At 38.0% G+C, this 7,500-nt stretch overlaps 3 non-coding genes and 28 pseudogenes across 3 annotated transcripts; all 31 read right to left on the minus strand.

Annotated features, from left to right (window-relative positions):
- Positions 1-55: 55 nt before the first annotated feature.
- On the minus strand, positions 56-174 carry LOC148444729 (5S ribosomal RNA; annotated as a pseudogene).
- Positions 175-290: 116 nt separating this feature from the next.
- Positions 291-409, minus strand: LOC148444730 (5S ribosomal RNA; annotated as a pseudogene).
- A 115-nt stretch (positions 410-524) lies between these two features.
- LOC148444731 (5S ribosomal RNA) lies at positions 525-643 on the minus strand (annotated as a pseudogene).
- A 116-nt stretch (positions 644-759) lies between these two features.
- Positions 760-878, minus strand: LOC148444732 (5S ribosomal RNA; annotated as a pseudogene).
- Positions 879-994: 116 nt separating this feature from the next.
- LOC148444733 (5S ribosomal RNA) lies at positions 995-1,113 on the minus strand (annotated as a pseudogene).
- A 116-nt stretch (positions 1,114-1,229) lies between these two features.
- LOC148444734 (5S ribosomal RNA) lies at positions 1,230-1,348 on the minus strand (annotated as a pseudogene).
- A 116-nt stretch (positions 1,349-1,464) lies between these two features.
- On the minus strand, positions 1,465-1,583 carry LOC148444735 (5S ribosomal RNA; annotated as a pseudogene).
- A 115-nt stretch (positions 1,584-1,698) lies between these two features.
- On the minus strand, positions 1,699-1,817 carry LOC148444736 (5S ribosomal RNA). The gene has a single exon (XR_015875255.1). It is a non-coding gene; the product is annotated as a 5S ribosomal RNA (ribosomal RNA).
- A 115-nt stretch (positions 1,818-1,932) lies between these two features.
- On the minus strand, positions 1,933-2,051 carry LOC148444737 (5S ribosomal RNA; annotated as a pseudogene).
- Positions 2,052-2,167: 116 nt separating this feature from the next.
- On the minus strand, positions 2,168-2,286 carry LOC148444738 (5S ribosomal RNA; annotated as a pseudogene).
- Positions 2,287-2,401: 115 nt separating this feature from the next.
- On the minus strand, positions 2,402-2,520 carry LOC148444739 (5S ribosomal RNA; annotated as a pseudogene).
- A 351-nt stretch (positions 2,521-2,871) lies between these two features.
- Positions 2,872-2,990, minus strand: LOC148444740 (5S ribosomal RNA; annotated as a pseudogene).
- A 115-nt stretch (positions 2,991-3,105) lies between these two features.
- LOC148444741 (5S ribosomal RNA) lies at positions 3,106-3,224 on the minus strand (annotated as a pseudogene).
- Positions 3,225-3,340: 116 nt separating this feature from the next.
- On the minus strand, positions 3,341-3,459 carry LOC148444742 (5S ribosomal RNA). Its single transcript, XR_015875619.1, has one exon. It is a non-coding gene; the product is annotated as a 5S ribosomal RNA (ribosomal RNA).
- A 116-nt stretch (positions 3,460-3,575) lies between these two features.
- On the minus strand, positions 3,576-3,694 carry LOC148444743 (5S ribosomal RNA; annotated as a pseudogene).
- Positions 3,695-3,809: 115 nt separating this feature from the next.
- LOC148444744 (5S ribosomal RNA) lies at positions 3,810-3,928 on the minus strand (annotated as a pseudogene).
- A 116-nt stretch (positions 3,929-4,044) lies between these two features.
- On the minus strand, positions 4,045-4,163 carry LOC148444745 (5S ribosomal RNA; annotated as a pseudogene).
- Positions 4,164-4,279: 116 nt separating this feature from the next.
- On the minus strand, positions 4,280-4,398 carry LOC148444746 (5S ribosomal RNA; annotated as a pseudogene).
- Positions 4,399-4,514: 116 nt separating this feature from the next.
- LOC148444747 (5S ribosomal RNA) lies at positions 4,515-4,633 on the minus strand (annotated as a pseudogene).
- A 116-nt stretch (positions 4,634-4,749) lies between these two features.
- On the minus strand, positions 4,750-4,868 carry LOC148444748 (5S ribosomal RNA; annotated as a pseudogene).
- Positions 4,869-4,983: 115 nt separating this feature from the next.
- On the minus strand, positions 4,984-5,102 carry LOC148444749 (5S ribosomal RNA; annotated as a pseudogene).
- A 116-nt stretch (positions 5,103-5,218) lies between these two features.
- On the minus strand, positions 5,219-5,337 carry LOC148444750 (5S ribosomal RNA; annotated as a pseudogene).
- Positions 5,338-5,453: 116 nt separating this feature from the next.
- LOC148444751 (5S ribosomal RNA) lies at positions 5,454-5,572 on the minus strand (annotated as a pseudogene).
- A 115-nt stretch (positions 5,573-5,687) lies between these two features.
- On the minus strand, positions 5,688-5,806 carry LOC148444752 (5S ribosomal RNA; annotated as a pseudogene).
- A 116-nt stretch (positions 5,807-5,922) lies between these two features.
- LOC148444753 (5S ribosomal RNA) lies at positions 5,923-6,041 on the minus strand (annotated as a pseudogene).
- Positions 6,042-6,157: 116 nt separating this feature from the next.
- On the minus strand, positions 6,158-6,276 carry LOC148444754 (5S ribosomal RNA; annotated as a pseudogene).
- A 115-nt stretch (positions 6,277-6,391) lies between these two features.
- Positions 6,392-6,510, minus strand: LOC148444755 (5S ribosomal RNA; annotated as a pseudogene).
- A 116-nt stretch (positions 6,511-6,626) lies between these two features.
- Positions 6,627-6,745, minus strand: LOC148444756 (5S ribosomal RNA; annotated as a pseudogene).
- A 115-nt stretch (positions 6,746-6,860) lies between these two features.
- Positions 6,861-6,979, minus strand: LOC148444757 (5S ribosomal RNA; annotated as a pseudogene).
- A 116-nt stretch (positions 6,980-7,095) lies between these two features.
- LOC148444758 (5S ribosomal RNA) lies at positions 7,096-7,214 on the minus strand. Its single transcript, XR_015875620.1, has one exon. It is a non-coding gene; the product is annotated as a 5S ribosomal RNA (ribosomal RNA).
- Positions 7,215-7,330: 116 nt separating this feature from the next.
- LOC148444759 (5S ribosomal RNA) lies at positions 7,331-7,449 on the minus strand (annotated as a pseudogene).
- Positions 7,450-7,500: the final 51 nt, after the last annotated feature.

Consider the following 7,500-nt stretch of genomic DNA (forward strand, 5'->3'; position numbering starts at 1 on the left):
TTGAAAAAATTAAATGTAAAATGTAATAGAAAAGAATGTTTTGGCTGTATAAAATTTCCTACAGCAACTGGTATTCTCAGGTGGTCTCCCATCCAAGTACAAACCAGGCCCAACACAGCAAAGCTTACAAGATCAGACGAGATTGGGCATGTCCAGTGTGGTTTGGCTGTAGGTGCTCAAAAGCATTAAATTTAGACCTCTATTACTTCTTAACTCAAGTAAATTCATTGATAAGTTGAAAAAATTAAATGTAAAATGTAGTAGAAAAGACTGTTATGGCAGTATAAAATTACCTACAGCACCAGGGATTCCTAGGTGGTCTCCAATCCAAGTACTAACCTGGCCCACCACTGCATAGCTTCCAAGATCAGACGAGATTGGGCATGTCCAGTGTGGTTTGGCTGTAGGTGCTCAAAAACATTAACTTTAGACCTCTTTTACTTCTTAACTCAAGTAAATTCAATGATAAGTTGAAAAATGCAATGTAAAATGTAATAGAAAAGAAAGTTTTGGCAGTATAAAATTACCTACAGCTCCTGGTATTCCCAGGTCGTCTCCCATCCAAGTACTAACCAGGCCCAACACTGCATAGCTTCCAAGATCAGATGATATTGGGCATGTCCAGTGTGGTTTGGCTGTAGGTGCCCAAAACCATTAACTTTAGACCTCTATTACTTCTTAACTCAAGTAAATTCATTGATAAGTTGAAAAAATTAAATGTAAAATGTAATAGAAAAGAATGTTATGGCAGTATAAAATTACCTACAGCACCTGGTATTCCCAGGTGGTCTCCCATCTAAGTACTAACGAGGCCCAACACTGCATAGCTTCCAAGATCAAACGAGATTGGGCATGTCCAGTGTGGTTTGGCTGTAGGTGCTCAAAAGCATTAACTTTTGACCTCTATTACTTCTTAACTCAAGTAAATTCATTGATAAGTTGAAAAAATCAAATGTAAAATGTAATAGAATAGACTGTTATGGCAGTATAAAATTACCTACAGCAACTGGGATTCCTAGGTTGTCTCCCATCCAAGTACTAACCAGGCCCAACACTGCATAGCTTCCAAGATCAGACGAGATTGGGCATGTCCAGTGTGGTTTGGCTGTAGGTGCTCAAAAGTATTAACTTTAGACCTCTATTACTTCTTAACTCAAGTAAATTCATTGATAAGTTGAAAAAATTAATTGTAAAATGTAATAGAAAAGACTGTTATGGCAGTATAAAATTACCTACAGCACCTGGGATTCCTAGGTGGTCTCCCATCCAAGTACTAACCAGGCCCAACAATGCATAGCTTCCAAGATCAGACGATATTGGGCATGTCCAGTGTGCTTTGGCTGTAGGTGCCCCAAACCAATAATTTTAGCCCTCTATTACTTCTTAACTCAAGTAAATTCATTGATAATTTGAAAAAATTAAATGTAAAATGTAATAGAAAAGAATGTTATGGCAGTATAAAATTACCTACAGCTCCTGGTATTCCCAGGTGGTCTCCCATCCAAGTACTAACCAGGCCCAACACTGCATAGCTTCCAAGTTCAGACAAGATTGGGCATGTCCTGTGTGGTTTGGCTGTAGGTGCTCAAACACATTAACTTTAGACCTCTATTACTTCTTAACTCAAGTAAATTCATTGATAAGTTGAAAAATTAAATGTAAAATGTAATAGAAAAGAATGTTATGGCAGTATAAAATTACCTACAGCACCTGGTATTCCCAGGTGGTCCCCCATCCAAGTACTAACCAGGCCCAACACTGCATAGCTTCCAAGTTCAGACGAGATTGGGCATGTCCAGTGTGGTTTGGCTGTAGGTGCTCAAACACATTAACTTTAGACCTCTATTACTTATTAACTCAAGTAAATTCATTGATAAGTTGAAAAATTAAATGTAAAATGTAATAGAAAAGAATGTTATGGCAGTATAAAATTACCTACAGCACCTTGCATTCCCAGGTGGTCTCCCATCCAAGTACTAACCAGGCCCAACACTGCATAGCTTCCAAGATCAGATGATATTGGGCATGTCCAGTGTGGTTTGGCTGTAGGTGCCCAAAACCTTTAACTTTAGACCTCAATTACTTCTTAACTCAAGTAAATTCATTGATAAGTTGAAAAAATTAAATGTAAAATGTAATAGAAAAGAATGTTATGGCAGTATAAAATTACCTACAGCACCTGGTATTCCCAGGTGGTCTCCCGTCCAAGTACTAACCAGGCCCAACACTGCATAGCTTCCAAGACCAAATGAGATTGGGAATGTCCAGTGTGGTTTGGCTGTAGGTGCTCAAAAACATTAACTTTAGACCTCTTTTACTTCTTAACTCAAGTAAATTCAATTATTAGTTGAAAAATGAAATGTAAAATGTAATAGAAAAGAATGTTATGGCAGTATAAAATTACCTACAGCACCTGGTATTCCCAGGTGGTCTCCCGTCCAAGTACTAACCAGGCCCAACACTGCATAGCTTCCAAGATCAAACAAGATTGGGAATGTCCAGTGTGGTTTGGCTGTAGGTGCTCAAAAGCATTAACTTTTGACCTCTATTACTTCTTAACTCAAGTAAATTCATTGATAAGTTGAAAAAATTAAATGTAAAATGTAACAGAAAAGAATGTTTTGGCTGTATAAAATTTCCTACAGCAACTGGTATTCTCAGGTGGTCTCCCATCCAAATACAAACCAGGCCCAACACAGCAAAGCTTACAAGATCAGACGAGATTGGGCATGTCCAGTGTGGTTTGGCTGTAGGTGCTCAAAAGCATTAAATTTAGACCTCTATTACTTCTTAACTCAAGTAAATTCATTGATAAGTTGAAAAAATTAAATGTAAAATGTAGTAGAAAAGACTGTTATGGCAGTATAAAATTACCTACAGCACCAGGGATTCCTAGGTGGTCTCCAATCCAAGTACTAACCTGGCCCACCACTGCATAGCTTCCAAGATCAGACGAGATTGGGCATGTCCAGTGTGGTTTGGCTGTAGGTGCTCAAAAACATTAACTTTAGACCTCTTTTACTTCTTAACTCAAGTAAATTCAATGATAAGTTGAAAAATGCAATGTAAAATGTAATAGAAAAGAAAGTTTTGGCAGTATAAAATTACCTACAGCTCCTGGTATTCCCAGGTCGTCTCCCATCCAAGTACTAACCAGGCCCAACACTGCATAGCTTCCAAGATCAGATGATATTGGGCATGTCCAGTGTGGTTTGGCTGTAGGTGCCCAAAACCATTAACTTTAGACCTCTATTACTTCTTAACTCAAGTAAATTCATTGATAAGTTGAAAAAACTAAATGTAAAATGTAATAGAAAAGAATGTTATGGCAGTATAAAATTACCTACAGCACCTGGTATTCCCAGGTGGTCTCCCATCTAAGTACTAACCAGGCCCAACACTGCATAGCTTCCAAGATCAAACGAGATTGGGCATGTCCAGTGTGGTTTGGCTGTAGGTGCTCAAAAGCATTAACTTTTGACCTCTATTACTTCTTAACTCAAGTAAATTCATTGATAAGTTGAAAAAATCAAATGTAAAATGTAATAGAATAGACTGTTATGGCAGTATAAAATTACCTACAGCAACTGGGATTGATAGGTGGTCTCCCATCCAAGTACTAACCAGGCCCAACACTGCATAGCTTCCAAGATCAGACGAGATTGGGCATGTCCAGTGTGGTTTGGCTGTAGGTGCTCAAAAACATTAACTTTAGACCTCTTTTACTTCTTAACTCAAGTAAATTCAATGATAAGTTGAAAAATGAAATGTAAAATGTAATAGAAAAGAAAGTTTTGGCAGTATAAAATTACCTACAGCTCCTGGTATTCCCAGGTGGTCTCCCATCCAAGTACTAACCAGGCCCAACACTGCATAGCTTCCAAGATCAGACGAGATTGGGCATGTCCAGTGTGGTTTGGCTGTAGGTGCTCAAAAACATTAACTTTAGACCTCTTTTACTTCTTAACTCAAGTAAATTCATTGATAAGTTGAAAAAATTAAATGTAAAATGTAATAGAAAAGAATGTTTTGGCTGTATAAAATTTCCTACAGCAACTGGTATTCTCAGGTGGTCTCCCATCCAAGTACAAACCAGGCCCAACACAGCAAAGCTTACAAGATCAGACGAGATTGGGCATGTCCAGTGTGGTTTGGCTGTAGGTGCTCAAAAGCATTAAATTTAGACCTCTATTACTTCTTAACTCAAGTAAATTCATTGATAAGTTGAAAAAATTAAATGTAAAATGTAATAGAAAAGAATGTTATGGCAGTATAAAATTACCTACAGCACCTGGTATTCCCAGGTGGTTTCCCATCCAAGTACTAACCAGGCCCAACACTGCATAGCTTCCAAGATCAGACGAGATTGGGCATGTCCAGTGTGGTTTGACTGTAGGTGCTCAAAAACATTAACTTTAGACCTCTTTTACTTCTTAACTCAAGAAAATTCATTGATAAGTTGAAAAAATGTAATGTAAAATGTAATAGAAAAGAATGTAATGGCTTTATAAAATTACCTACAGCACCTGGTATTCCCAGGTGGTCTCCCCTCCAAGTACTTACCAGGCCCAACACTGCATAGCTTCCAAGATCAGACGAGATTGGGCATGTCCAGTGTGGTTTGGCTGTAGGTGCTCAAAAGCATTAACTTTAGACCTCTATTACTTCTTAACTCAAGTAAATTCATTGATAAGTTGAAAAAATTAAATGTAAAATGTAGTAGAAAAGACTGTTATGGCAGTATAAAATTACCTACAGCACCTGGGATTCCTAGGTGGTCTCCAATCCAAGTACTAACCTGGCCCACCACTGCATTGCTTCCAAGATCAGACGAGATTGGGCATGTCCAGTGTGGTTTGGCTGTAGGTGCTCAAAAACATTAACTTTAGACCTCTTTTACTTCTTAACTCAAGTAAATTCAATGATAAGTTGAAAAATGAAATGTAAAATGTAATGGAAAAGAATGTTATCGCAGTATAAAATTACCTACAGCACCTGGTATTCCCAGGTGGTCTCCCATTCAAGTACTAACCAGGCCCAACACTGCATAGCTTCCAATATCAGACGATATTGGGCATGTCCAGTGTGGTTTGGCTGTAGGTGCTCAAAAACATTAATTTTAGACCTCTATTACTTCTTAACTCAAGTAAATTCATTGATAAGTTGAAAAAATTAAATGTAAAATGTAATAGAAAAGAATGTTATGGCAGTATAAAATTACCTACAGCACCTGGTATTCCCAGGTGGTCTCCCATCCAAGTACTAACCAGGCACAACACTGCATAGCTTCCAAGTTCAGACGAGATTGGGCATGTCCTGTGTGGTTTGGCTGTAGGTGCTCAAAAACATTAACTTTAGACCTCTATTACTTCTTAACTCAAGTAAATTCATTGATAAGTTGAAAAAATTAAATGTAAAATGTAAAAGAAAAGAATGTTATGGCAGTATAAAATTACCTTCAGCACCTGGTATTCCCAGGTGGTCTCCCATCCAAGTACTAACCAGGCCCAACACTGCATAGCTTCCAAGTTCAGTCGAGATTGGGCATGTCCAGTGTGGTTTGGCTGTAGGTGCTCAAAAACATTAACTTTAGACCTCTTTTACTTCTTAACTCAAGTAAATTCAATGATTAGTTGAAAAATGAAATGTAAAATGTAATAGAATAGAATGTTATGGCAGTATAAAAGTACCTACAGCACCTGGCATTCCCAGGTGGTCTCCCGTCCAAGTACTAACCAGGCCCAACACTGCATAGCTTCCAAGATCAAATGAGATTGGGCATGTCCAGTGTGGTTTGGCTGTAGGTGCTCAAAAGCATTAACTTTAGACCTCTATTACTTCTTAACTCAAGTAAATTCATTGATAAGTTGAAAAAATTAATTGTAAAATGTAATAGAAAAGACTGTTATGGCAGTATAAAATTACCTACAGCACCTGGGATTCCTAGGTGGTCTCCCATCCAAGTACTAACCAGGCCCAACACTGCATAGCTTCCAAGATCAGACGATATTGGGCATGTCCAGTGTGCTTTGGCTGTAGGTGCCCCAAACCAATAATTTTAGACCTCTATTACTTCTCAACTCAAGTAAATTCATTGATAAGTTGAAAAAATTAAATGTAAAATGTAATAGAAAAGAATGTTATGGCAGTATGAAATTACCTACAGCTCCTGGTATTCCCAGGTGGTCTCCCATCCAAGTACTAACCAGGCCCAACACTGCATAGCTTCCCAGTTCAGACAAGATTGGGCATGTCCTGTGTGGTTTGGCTGTAGGTGCTCAAACACATTAACTTTAGACCTCTATTACTTCTTAACTCAAGTAAATTCATTGATAAGTTGAAAAATTAAATGTAAAATGTAATAGAAAAGAATGTTATGGCAGTATAAAATTTCCTACAGCAACTGGTATTCTCAGGTGGTCTCCCATCCAAGTACAAACCAGGCCCAACACAGCAAAGCTTACAAGATCAGACGAGATTGGGCATGTCCAGTGTGGTTTGGCTGTAGGTGCTCAAAAGCATTAAATTTAGACCTCTATTACTTCTTAACTCAAGTAAATTCATTGATAAGTTGAAAAAATTAAATGTAAAATGTAGTAGAAAAGACTGTTATGGCAGTATAAAATTACCTACAGCACCAGGGATTCCTAGGTGGTCTCCAATCCAAGTACTAACCTGGCCCACCACTGCATAGCTTCCAAGATCAGACGAGATTGGGCATGTCCAGTGTGGTTTGGCTGTAGGTGCTCAAAAACATTAACTTTAGACCTCTTTTACTTCTTAACTCAAGTAAATTCAATGATAAGTTGAAAAATGCAATGTAAAATGTAATAGAAAAGAAAGTTTTGGCAGTATAAAATTACCTACAGCTCCTGGTATTCCCAGGTCGTCTCCCATCCAAGTACTAACCAGGCCCAACACTGCATAGCTTCCAAGATCAGATGATATTGGGCATGTCCAGTGTGGTTTGGCTGTAGGTGCCCAAAACCATTAACTTTAGACCTCTATTACTTCTTAACTCAAGTAAATTCATTGATAAGTTGAAAAAACTAAATGTAAAATGTAATAGAAAAGAATGTTATGGCAGTATAAAATTACCTACAGCACCTGGTATTCCCAGGTGGTCTCCCATCTAAGTACTAACCAGGCCCAACACTGCATAGCTTCCAAGATCAAACGAGATTGGGCATGTCCAGTGTGGTTTGGCTGTAGGTGCTCAAAAGCATTAAATTTTGACCTCTATTACTTCTTAACTCAAGTAAATTCATTGATAAGTTGAAAAAATCAAATGTAAAATGTAATAGAATAGACTGTTATGGCAGTATAAAATTACCTACAGCAACTGGGATTGATAGGTGGTCTCCCATCAAAGTACTAACCAGGCCCAACACTGCATAGCTTCCAAGATCAGACGAGATTGGGCATGTCCAGTGTGGTTTGGCTGTAGGTGCTCAAAAACATTAACTTTAGACCTCTTTTACTTCTTAACTCAAGTAAATT

Source organism: Taudactylus pleione, unplaced genomic scaffold (assembly GCF_031769625.1).
Source record: "Taudactylus pleione unplaced genomic scaffold, aTauple2 ptg001270l, whole genome shotgun sequence".
In the NCBI taxonomy this organism is placed as follows: Eukaryota; Metazoa; Chordata; class Amphibia; order Anura; family Myobatrachidae; genus Taudactylus; species Taudactylus pleione.